Source organism: Thunnus albacares, chromosome 19 (assembly GCF_914725855.1).
Source record: "Thunnus albacares chromosome 19, fThuAlb1.1, whole genome shotgun sequence".
In the NCBI taxonomy this organism is placed as follows: domain Eukaryota; kingdom Metazoa; phylum Chordata; class Actinopteri; order Scombriformes; family Scombridae; genus Thunnus; species Thunnus albacares.
Window position 1 is genome coordinate 20,736,227 of NC_058124.1, and position 12,832 is coordinate 20,749,058.

The following is a 12,832-nucleotide window of genomic DNA, read 5'->3' on the forward strand; positions in this document are numbered from 1 at the left end:
TGTCTCCTCTCCATTCAGTAAAAAAAAGATATTATCTATTGTTTAGACCAGCATAGAGGCAGGGGGAGTGTAGTAGAGATAGTCTTAGCACTCAGGATGAGACTAATCACAACAAGAGGACCCCCATTCTCTCTGTCCTCATTTAGCTTCATCTTCCTCTGTGGTTTTTTTTAGAGTAGAACGTGGCGGAGATGCTTTTCGTACAAATTGAATGAGCTGAGAAGAATAACATTACATCTTCTGAGACCTCTCACAACTCACAACACGACGAAAGGACACTCATTCTCGGCGTCATTATCTATCCCGCATTCAGCAGGGAGATGAATCTGTGCTTTACACCCTGTAGAGACTCCATGTTTCAAACAGACTTCATCTCCGGGGTTATCACAACTCAACTATCCACAACAACAGGACACTGATTCATGTCATTTTATCTTCTGCTTTCCATACAAAGAGCTTAAACTATGGGCTACAAACTATGTCAGAGGAAGAAAGTACTATAATATTTTAGCTTGCGTCTCTCTGAATAAAACTTCACCAAGGAAGTGGTAAAATTGTATGCTTTTGTTACAGCGATGTGTCTTTTTTTGTTTTTATCTTTCACTGTTTCATCTGAAAAAAATACCCCGTGGAGTTCAAGACAAAAAACAGTTGTGTTTACATTCAGTGTTTGTCGCTAAGTTGCAGTGTGTATCCTTGAGGACTAGCTTGTTGAAGGCACATTTGTCCTTATAAAACATTCGCACAGACCTTTCTTTCTGTTTAAATCCATGTTTATATCGACCAGAAGTCTTCTTCTTACTTGCCTTGTGATGGTATTGCTACATTTCTTGGCGTGTTATTGCCATGAGCTGTCATTTAGTGTTACACCTTCACGCATTGTTGGGTTAACAAAGACAGGAAGTCATTTTTTCCGATGGAGGGTGAATGACGGACAGTAATAGACTAGTGCCACCTTTGCAGATGCTGGATCCACTGGCCACCAGATCATGGATTTTTCCAAACTCTTTGAAACTGGATCACAGAAGCCCAGTCGAAACAAAATATTTGGGCTTTATTTAGACAAAAGAAAACAATTTTAGCTTCTTTTCCACATCAAAAAGTGTAATTATGGTTTATACTTGTAATATTAATGATTATAATGTAAGTTGCCTTTAATTTTTCAACTTATTCCCTCCAAAATCTATCATCATCAGACCGACTCATGATCAGATACAGTTATTGTTGGATCATTTCACCAATCATGAGAACAGTATGCAAATCAAGCTTCACGATTTGGTCACAAAAAGCTCCACTGCACTGTTTCAGGGATGAAGAGTACTTCAACAAAAACTGTCTGACAAAATAGTGCAGCAAGGTGTTCACAAATCATAATAATGCTAAACCATCAGTAGCAATAGAGCACTACTGTTGGACAAAAAAACTCCCCATCATTAAATATAAAGGCAAAAATATCTGAATGAACAAACATGTAGTTTTTGTATGAGATGTTTAAACTCAACCTGCCTCTTCTCTGTCTACAAGAGGATGTCGTTTTCCCATTTGCTACTAAACATCAATATCCGCTACTTCAGGTTAGCAAAATCAGCTCATTAGAGAGCTTACAAGTTGTTGTCAAACAGTCAATCCATTACAACAAGGATTACGCAGCATGTCCTATGAACTTTTGCTCTTTGTTAATGATGCCAACAGCTGTGTTCTTTGTGCTTGAGTAGAAGTATCTGTCAAAAGCCTCCCTAAATATGGCCTCAGTTTAAACTGCATCCTCTGCATGTTCAAACAGCAGCAAAACACTCTCTGTTCTGTTCTCTCTGTTCTTTATCACACACCGACAAAGAACAAAAAAGAGAGTATCACACAGAGGAGCTACATCCTATTAAAGTTCACAACAAACAGTCTTCCTATTTTAATCCTTAAGCCCCTCATTTTTAGCATTATTCCGGTTGCAAATCAGTCTGATGGTTTTTCGTTTTTCTTTGCTCAGCTAGTGGTTTTCACTCCTCATGCTAAATCCAATTTTTCTTTTCTTCCATTTTTTTTTTTCCCCCTAACAAATTGCTGTTACAAAGCACATTACCTCCACATTTCTATTGTGACCAACTTAACACCTGCTGTTCGCTAGATGCAACAAAGGTAAACTGGGTATGTGCGAAATCGTTTCTGTGATGGGCAATTTGACAAAACAGAGAAACAGACAGACATTTATGTGTGGACTCACCTTTGATTCGTTTTCAAAGAGCATGGATGAGATCTGCTCCCACTGACACACATTAATTTAATCCCATGCACACGTCATATAATATATGTGGCTAAAAACTACTGTTTAGTATATATTACCTTTCAAATTTTTAGTTTGCAAAGTGCTTCACAAAAACCAATACATCCTCCAATCTTAATGACAAAATAGATCCCAGTCATTGCCATCCAAAATGATGTATTTGAGTGTTTTGGTTGCTACTATAAGACCTACAGTAGGGTTTGATGTCTGCCTTGTGACAGCTATGATCAACAGTTCACTCGGCTCTGAGAGTTGCATTGAGTCGGACTATTGTCGCAATATTCAGTAAGTTTAATGTTACTTGATCATGATATTTGCTCTGTTAGCACAATTTAACTAAAGTAGCTAGCATTAGCCCAAGTGTGCACTGCTCAGCATTCACTTCAATGAAAGGCAACACCCGCCCACCGTATTTGAAAGGTCCTGGCTCCAAATGGAAAAGATGGCGCCTACCATAAGCAGGAAATCTGGCCTTCAAACTGGCTCCAACGCAAACCAATGGGTGACCTCACACCACACTACATCCATCTTTATAGACTGTGCAGTCTATAATTTCTGATGTGCCACCTCTATGGATAAGGTTCAGTTAGGTATCTATGCAACTTCCTGCCTTTTAGAGGTTTTAAGGTGCTATAACTATACTGTCCTTGAAAATATGTGTTGCAAAGATCATACCTGCACTATACAAAAGTCTGACACAAATGTTTCAAGTAAGAAAACTACTGTATGTTAAAGAAACTTTTCAGGAATTATAAGGACACAGCGATGACAGACAGTGAGGGAGGTGTTACATGAGAAACAGACCGATGTGGAGAGAAAGAGGAGGCGGTGAAGAATAAAGAGAGAAAGGGGTTTCTTCCTCTGATAAACTCTGTGATACCGATGTCTCCTCTTCTACTAAGGATAAGAGTGATTACTCCAGCAACTCATCTCTCTTTCTCTGTTCCCTTTTCCATCTCTCTCCAACCGCTCTTTCTGTTCCTCCCTCTGTTCCTTTGTCTGCCAAAGAATAGTAGGGGACCAGATGAGATAAACAGCAAAAAAAAACATGCACAGAAACACACTATTTGTCACTGTGTTAGCACACACACACACACGCTGTTATTGAAGCCAATCAGATAACATTCACACTGCAGAATGTCATCATATATGCAGCCAAACCTATCTATCAGAGACATAAAAATGGGTGACAGACTCATCTCTCTCACTCCGTCAATTCAATTTCAATTTTGCTGTATTGGCATGACATGTAAATTCATTTGAGTTGTCGAAATACATGTGGAAAGGAAAAATGGGAAAAGGAGAAAAAGAAAAGGGTGATTATGACACAAACTGGATATATGGGGAGAGAATTATGAACATTGAACATCAGAGAAAATCATAATATACTGTATGTTGTCAACCTTGTCTTCTGGTGTTGTATTTACCATCTCTCATGCACACACATATGAATAAACACCCAAACACATGCTCTTACAGAAGGCCAATTAGATACAGCAGACAGCAGGATGCCCCATGTGCAGGTAGACACAACCTATCACAAACACAAAATGGTGGAACATACACACACACACACACACACACATATACACACACACACACGCACGTATAGGCAGGCCGACAGGAACAGGAGCCCACCATAATGTGATTTTGTCTCGATTAAAATGGTGGGAATTGGATCTGAGGTAAAAGGCCATGTCAAGAGAGAACAAATGGGAGCAGCGGCACACGGAGGAAGATGAACGACTGTCTGGGAGATGGAGAGATGGAGGAGGGGAGGAGGTGATGGAAGGAGAGAGAAATGATAGTAGGGGAGAGAAAAAAGGTGGAGAAAGAGTGGGGTGCTATGGGGGGGGTCTATATTAATCCATTATAGTGAGGGCGCCTTCCTTCATATCTGCGACCCTCCTCTCCTCCACACATGATGATAACACTGACCTCCTTGTGGAGAGGCAAGCTGAAAGAGTGGCTGTACATACATCCTCTTCATCATCATCATCTTCTTCCTCCTTTTCACCCACTCTTTCATCTGCTTTCATTGCATCTTCCATTTACCTCCATTATTTTTGTGTTCTTCTTTATGCTCCAAATTTCTGTTGTTCCTTTTCCATGTACCTTTTTCTTCATCTTTGATTTTTTTTTTGTTTGTTTGTTTGTTTGTTTGATTTTTATCCCGCTATTTTAAAATATGGGTGTTTTCTTGTTATTGTGAGTTTGTCTGTGAAGCACATTGGTGATATTTCTCCCAAATGTATTTGGTGCTCTACAGGCAGCTCAATAGAATAGCAAGTATTTTTTAGTTTTAGTTTTTGTTATGGTTCACTGTATTGAAGTTTAACCAAAACCACAATCTTCAACTAACCTTAACCAAAGTGCTTTAGCTGCATAACCCACTCATACATATCAAAGTCCTACACTTTGTTTACCCATCATCCACCTCAACCACCTACTTAAAATTTCTGAGCGTTACAAAAATTTGGTGCTTCCCACACTCAAAAAAAACATAATAATCAAGGCCGGAATTACATTACTCACCACATTGTCATTGGGAAAACAAATTAGTACTGTATAAACATAGGGGACAGGATTGTAGTTGGATCACTTATAAAGTTTGGTAGACCATGAAACTTTCAGTTGAACCATGAGTTAAAAAAAAGAAAGGTTGAGCAGCTGTTACAACACATCATGTTATTTGATGAAAGGTAAAAAGGTAACAAACCTGTTTACGTAAAGTTTAGTAGTTGTATTTAAAGCAATCTGTTGTACCGAACTGACAGAAGTCTGAATGTAGAAGCTGAAATAATAAAATTGACGGTCATAACATAAACCGATAGCTTGTTACATCAGCCGGGAACATTGAATTGTTGAAAAATCGGCTTGAAATACGGTAGATTTTCACCACACGTTTTATCTGGCTCCTCCTAGTCTCCCAGTTTCTTCTTCATCTACCTTAATTTTCCCTCTTCTTCCTCCTTTAGCTCCTCATGTTCAAGATTTCCCTTTTATTTCCATTTTCTCTTTTCCTCCTACTTTTATTTGGAGATCGCAAAGACTAAAAAAACTGTATTTGTACTTGAGTTTCTTATTTCCCCTCTTTTCACACACACACACACACATACACACACACACACACACAAACACACATACACAACTTTGACCTGACTGCCACTGATCTGATTATATCATGTACCTACAGACAAGGAGATAAACACTACCAGCTTGTAGAATTCATGTATTCTGCAATAAACCTCTTTGACAGAGTGTGTATCTTTAAGCCCAGGCTGAACGTGGAGACACAGATAAAAAAAAAAACCCAGTCTATATGACAGTGAACATATGTACTGTCAGGAAAAACATAGGCAGTACATCCATTGCTGACACTATAATATATTTAGCCCATGTAGGACAGCAGCATTTCACACAGCGAACAGATGCAGCACTTAAATCCATCATGAGCTCAGATGTGACAGTCTATATTACTCAGATGTGTCAAGTTTGTAGAAAATCCATGCAAAAAAAAAAAAAAGTGCGGAGATCATCTCATCATCTGAAGTACCGGACTGGAAGGAGAGCGCACAAACTCAGTCTAGTTTGGCTGACAACACAAGACCAAACATTTTATAAACTTCTGGAGAAGAACTCATCTTTTATCACCTCAATTATGTTCTAGGACACAACCGTTGAGATGGAAGAGAAAATTACTGCTGCTATGATATGTTTTCAGACTTGTTAAATCCTGCTTCAAGGGAGTATTTACATCTCTCCAGTGTCTTTGCATCTGTAGCATTTCATCTGTAGCAACACACCCCACACCATCTCGGACCCTGTTTTCTTTTCTGGTTGCAGTACTGTTGTCAGTCTGAACACGGATCCTTAAAGTATTAGCCAACTTTGTTGTTTGAACCAAATCCTAAGATAGAGATAGTAATAAATTGTATTTGTATGCATGGATATCAAAATCCATCTACTGAGAAAAATATACAAGACAAATAACAACAGCAAACACTGATATCCAGCTCATTTTCTCCCCTATATACTTCAAGCTTTAGAACAACTGACACAAAGATACTGTTTCCTTAAATTGTGATGTGTACCTTCATATCTTATCAGGATACCATGAAATACATTGTAATACAAGCTGCAATGTGATAAGAATATGATCTGATCTTCCAAGCAACTTGGGAGAGGGAACTGGCTCACACCATAATGGGATCTAAACCAGTGAGCCGGGTAGGAATGTAATTTACCGCTGTGTACTTTATATTTATAAAGAACCACCTTCTATGTTGTAGAAATCACTCACACTTTAATTTTTGTACGGCTCCAAAGACTAATAACAGCGATTTTCAGTTTCCGGAGAGTAGTTCCGTGTAAGGTAGACGCCGCTGCACATGTGAGAGAAGACAATTCTGTTTATAGCGCTTTGCTAGCTTGTTGTGCTACATATTGCAACTTCCTGACTTTGTAAGATGTGGTAAATATGGATACACACACAATGCACGATCAATTCATTGTTGGTTTGGCTCTGCATGTGAGATTTGTTGACAATAAGAAAATCGATGGAGAAATACTTATTCTTTATAGTGCATTTATTACAGGCAAAATGAGATGCAAGGTGGTGACCGTTGTGTCCTCTTACAGGAAAATCATTTCTAAATATTTGTTAAAATGGCAGGTTCAACATTTATAGTGACAAAGTTGTATTTCATTTGATAAAGGCTAGACACACTGTAAACATGGCATGAAGCATGATCAGAGCGGCTGTTAGAACAGACCTATCCTGCATTGTAGAGCGCTCCCTTGGGTGACTCTGGACAGAGAAAAGTGATCTGTGATGAATCTCTTGTTAAAAGGTCAATACAAAATATCAGCTGGCCAGATTGCTTGCATTGATTTAAACCAGAATGTTTTGGAGAGAGAGACATTTGGCAGCAGCCAGAGAACAGCACTAGTGATAAAACGCTTTGTTGAAAGGCCATCCTGACAATGATAAAGATTCCTAAAAGCAAAACAGCAGTAAATGAATCTTTCTGAGGGAAGGACACTGTCATATTAAATTAGTATTGCACTTTGCCTAACATGGTGGTGAAAGGGTGTAAACCTTGGTTCCTTTTTCAATTCAGGGGAATATGGAGTATTTTTTGACTTAGTAAGAACTTCATGGACACAGATCCAAAAGTTTTTTGCCTTAACGGTGACTCATGAGCCACAAAAAGTGCCCAACATGAGCCTCTTATGATCTACGTCAGTGGTTCTCCTTATTTTTGGCTTTATTTATCCCTTAAAAAGCAAAATCTACTTATGATGCCTTGGTACAGCTTATATATGAGCTCAGTGATTTTCATGTCTGAGATTTAATCTGAGTTATTTTCAGAGGTCTGAAATGGTACCACTATCCGGTATTTCATAGGAAAAGGAAGCAAAGATTATAGGAAAAAAAAATTAACATAGTTTTCTCAGAAACAGGTTGTTTGTTGTTCCTACCCAGGAAATCATCTTGGGGGTTGTGGGATGTGTTTTCAAGTGAAAGATTCAAGATTCAGATTGTAGAAAACTAAAAGACAAAAACTCAACAAACTAGAATATTTCTAATATATTCAAGCAGAGTCTGGTCATCAGGAGCACCAGGAGAAATCCCAGGGGGCCAGTTGCTATGTGGGCCGCTCGGACAGCCCATAATACAAAAACAAGAGCAAAAGAGATGCATGTGGTCCAGCAGCCAGCAGCAGTCTGTCTGAAACCAGGGCTATTTGATTTGTCCAGTCCGACCGTATAACCAAGTTTTGTGAAAAAGTTACTGTATACATATGATTTAAAGTTTTTTATTTTAATTTCAAAGACTTTCATGTTTTTTTTATAGTTTTTGTATCACTTTCATTTTCAGTTTTTTTTTTGTTTGGGTTTTTTACTCTGGTACTGGTTGTTCTGACCATGCAGGAAATCAAGATTTTAGTTTTTCTTTGTCATCCTGTGTGAGAAAGCATTCACCTTGTATATGTTTTTAATCTGAAACATATCATCTTATCCACAACAACACAACACAACACAAATGTAAAATGACATGTATTCTTAGTGTAAGAGCAGATCACTTGTCTTTGACCACAAAATAATAAACTTTCATGCAACACTGGAGGCAGAATTTTTAACCTCTAAGATATGTTTGGCATTTATTTATTGATTGATAAATTCATTTAAACATTCATGAAAAAATTGACTTTTTTTCACATGAAAACCACTAACGTGTAAGTTCAGAATTACAGCTAATATGCCGCCTTCCTGAATATATCATTCAGGTAAGCATGAGATGTGAAGTACCAAACAGTAGTGTAAAGAATAGTATAACCCATTAAAATCACACTGCCTTTATTGGTGATGACTCATATTTTAATGGCGTGAACAGTTCCCAGTAGGTGTCTGCTGCAAAGTTGAAATGAATATTACACCCGTCCATTACCATTACATATATATAGGCTCTGATATAGGTGTGTGTGTGTGTGTGTGTGTGTGTATGAATGCATTAGGACATGTGTGAAGATGTGTGAGGGCGTATGAGAAAAGACAGTGAGAGAGAGAAACTAGAGATGGAAAACAGGTATGAATCGGTGTTGACCTCTGGACCACAGAGCGACTGATGAAATTACCCTGCTGCTGAATATTGTTTTGAATAGAGCCAACTGTGAGATAGCTTCGAGACACACATGGCTGAGCTACATGCAATCATACGCAAACGCACACACCTTCAGTGCCACTTATGGAGCGTACTCGTGAAAAGAAAATGCCCAATCTCACATGGGTAGAAAGGGAAAATGTGGAGAGTGGTGGTGGTGGTGGTGTTGGGGGGGGGGGGACTTGAAAGTGGGAACTGTGGTCTGGAGAGAGAGAGAAATTGAAAGAGGAAAATTGAAGAGGGTAAGGAGGGGGTAAAAGACAGAAGCAGGCACCTGAAGAGGTAAAGAGAGAGGGAAGAGATATGTATATGAAGAAGAAAAATGGAACAGACATCCAAAATGAAAAGAGAGGCAAGGACAAGCAGTGAAGAGGGTGAAATAGAGTGCAGCTTATTTGAATGGCTCTCAGACTCAGTCTTTGACTGTCTTTCTCCTTGTTCCGCTTTGACTGTGCCTGAGCCTACTAATGTATCGATCTGGGACGGGGACTGACTGAGAAGAGTATGGAGTCATTTAAAGTTTAGTCTGTCTTCCTGTCACTCTCAAAAGACAAGTCAGACACGATAGATTCAAGTAAGTAGTTTTGTCCCACCGTCTGTGTCTCTTTGGAACTCTCTGATTTTTCCGACTTTTATTTCTTTACTTTCTTCTTTTCTGTCTGTCTGTGTTTCAACCACACACGTCATATCATTTCTATTTTTGATATCCGGTGATCGCAGATCTGACGATATGAGACCACACTTTTGGGCTTCCTGTTTTAGCCTGAAAATGTCTGTTACAAGTCTCTTGTGCCTCTCTGCATTTTCTCACTCCATCTTTCCATGACTCATGTGTTGTTCTGCTTTCATAGGCTGTCATGTTCTGGTCAAACTGAGACATAAAAGGCAGAATTTGAATCAGGACCGTCAACGTATGCTAATTAGCTTGTCCTCGTTGGATTGTGATCTACAGATGAGACATGTATCATGACATATGACAAGTATCTCCACAGAAGTATTCAGTGTTGGTGTTGTAGTACTTTATGATTCAGAGTGAAGCTGAAACAATTTGTCAACTAACTGACTAGTCAATCAACAGAAAATGAACAACTATTTTGATAGTCAGTTAAAAATTTAAGTAATTTTTCAAACCAAATTGCCAAACAGTTGCAAATGCAATTTGAAGAAATCACCATTTTCACTGTTTTCTGACATTTTATAGACCAAATGCTTGATTGAGAAAATAAACTGGTCAGATTAATCATTAACGAAAATACCTGTTAGTTGCTCTTCTTCTTCTTGGACACATAAATAAAAATCTTAAAAACCAGGATCTCTGGCCTTTTTTCACAGTCTCCAATCTGTAGAAAAATGCAATTGTTGCTTAAGTATTCATATCAAATTAGTGTAATCCTGTTAAATGCAACTACTTACAACTCAGCCCATAACGCTTTAAGCTACATGTCTTACACGCCGATTCTTACTAAACTCGAAACCTTTGCTTTTATTCGGCATATGAAATTGTGATGAATAAAGACAAACACTAGGCAGAAGAAACAGTGTCTGAAACTTCCCTAAATAAAAATAAATTAATTATATTCTCACTTCCAAGGCTAGCTTTAGATCAACCTAAATGTGCATATCATTATAGAAATCATAGGACGACACCTTCATTTGGTTACCATGCTGTTTTTTTCCAGTATTTGCAGCAGTCACAATATGTGTAATCATGTTACAGTAATTGCATTACATGTAATCCTCAACATGTGCAATCCGGAGCTCTGCAGCACTGCCCTCCCGCTCGCCCGCCTGCCCGCCCGCCTGGGGACAAGAACACTCACGGTGTTGTAGGGGCATTAGGAGAACATCACAGAGACAATGGAAACCATGACAGAGAATCATCATTGTGTGTTTTGATGTTATCATGGTGAACAATGAAGCATTTCCTCCCCTGAGGCTCTGTGGTGAGATACTATGAGAAACTGCAGGACCAATGCGGAGAGCGTTCCCGGAGGATGTGGAGGATGAGGAACATGTCGGTCTGCTTATGGAGACGTTTTTGTCAGTCACTCACACACACACAAACACACAAATACACACACCCATCACAAATCTGGGAACCTTGAATTAAATCATTGAATTCCCTGAGAAATCTTCACATGAACACACACACACATACACATACACACACACAGAAAACGTGAGAACAACATGCTGTGGGAAAACATGAACATTGAGATCAAAATATCTTTTGCAAGAGAGACCTGAAACAGAAATAAGATACAGAACAAAACACAAGCAGTCACACTTAGGCACATAACACTATCAGAAATAATCTAAAAAAGGTCCTTTTAAATTCATCCAGTGAAGTGAGACTAACATGCTGACATTCAAACAGGCTTTGTTCATTGTTAATGAACAATTTGTGTTATGTTTATCTGCCAAACATGCAAAATGTTATATACTTTATGCCACAATCAGGCTACAAAACATTTGTCCTTTGAGATAGATTACACTGGGAAGAAACTCTCTTAATTAAGTTAAAAAATAAGCAAAAGAATCTGCCAATGCAAAGCGATAACCTGAATGTCTGGATCTTGAAACATGGAAGAAAAAGGCAGCTCTCTGCACTAGAATTGAGAAAAAATACACAGGGTTCTTTAAAATACCTGAAACAAGGTGATATATATTGAAACAAAACTAGGGCTGTCACTTTTTATTCAAAATTCAAAACTTATGTTCGAACATGGGGGAAAAATAAATATTCAAACTGTAATGACCTATATAAATGCAATGGACCATTTGAGGTAGTTTGTCTTGAGGGCGTCCTTAAAATTCACTGTCAAATTGACCTCTTTGACCTATCAGTAAACTGAACTAATAAATAACTCTCGGTTGTATGCCTCCGCCAACCGGTCAACCGGTTGCAGTTTACATCCACATCTGTCCAGACTCATATAATTTTTGTGGTGCAGACTTTGAAGGAATTTAATGAAAAGGTATTAAGTGTATTTTCCTTGTATGTGTTCACATGTTTGGCCAGTAAAGCTGATTCTGATAGAGCACAAAAAGCCTGTTGCCATGACAGTAGACAAAGCCTCAGATATGGATGTTGCTGCGAAGAAGCCACAAATACTAAAACATGGAGGATGCTTCACACACATCTTCAACCCGGCAGCACAGTTTCAAGTATCAAGGGCATTAAGATTAGTGTCACCAATCCGACCAAATGTAAAATATGGTCACAAACTTCCCTTCTGTTCCTGAGTTATGGTGTTGAATAACGGCCAGAAAAGTGTTTTTGCAGAATGTTATGATGTCACAGTGAAGTTGACTTTTGACCTTTTGGATATAAAATGTCATCATTTTATCCTATTAGACATTTATATGAAACTTTGCCACGCTAAGTGTATGAATTCTTGAGTTAAGGCTAAAAATGTCACAATGAGGTCACAGTGACCTTGACCTTTAACCTTTGACCACCAAATTCTAATCAGTCCAAGTGGATTTAAGACCTCAAATTACAGACAAAAAAAGGAATGTCAACAATTGCCCTGATAATGTCTGTCAGACACATTGTCACATTGTCAGATTAGGGGAGAGAAAGCAAAAAATCTGACTCCCATGATATCAAAATATGCAATTAAATGAATCCCCAGCCCTCCACATCTGTTGGATCGGGACGTTTTCTGGCTGGTATTCATGTGCTCTGATCACATAATTTTTACTGGCATGTAGAAACAAGCTTTCTGTAATCTTTCATCCTTTTAACTGTAGATACTGTGAACATTCGCTTCCTCTCGTTCCTCTTCCTCTTCGTGTGTCTCTTTGCTGGCAGGAGATAAAGTGGAAGTGACACTTGTGTGGGTAAGATGATATTTATGTAGCGCACGAAGGTCATTTATTAA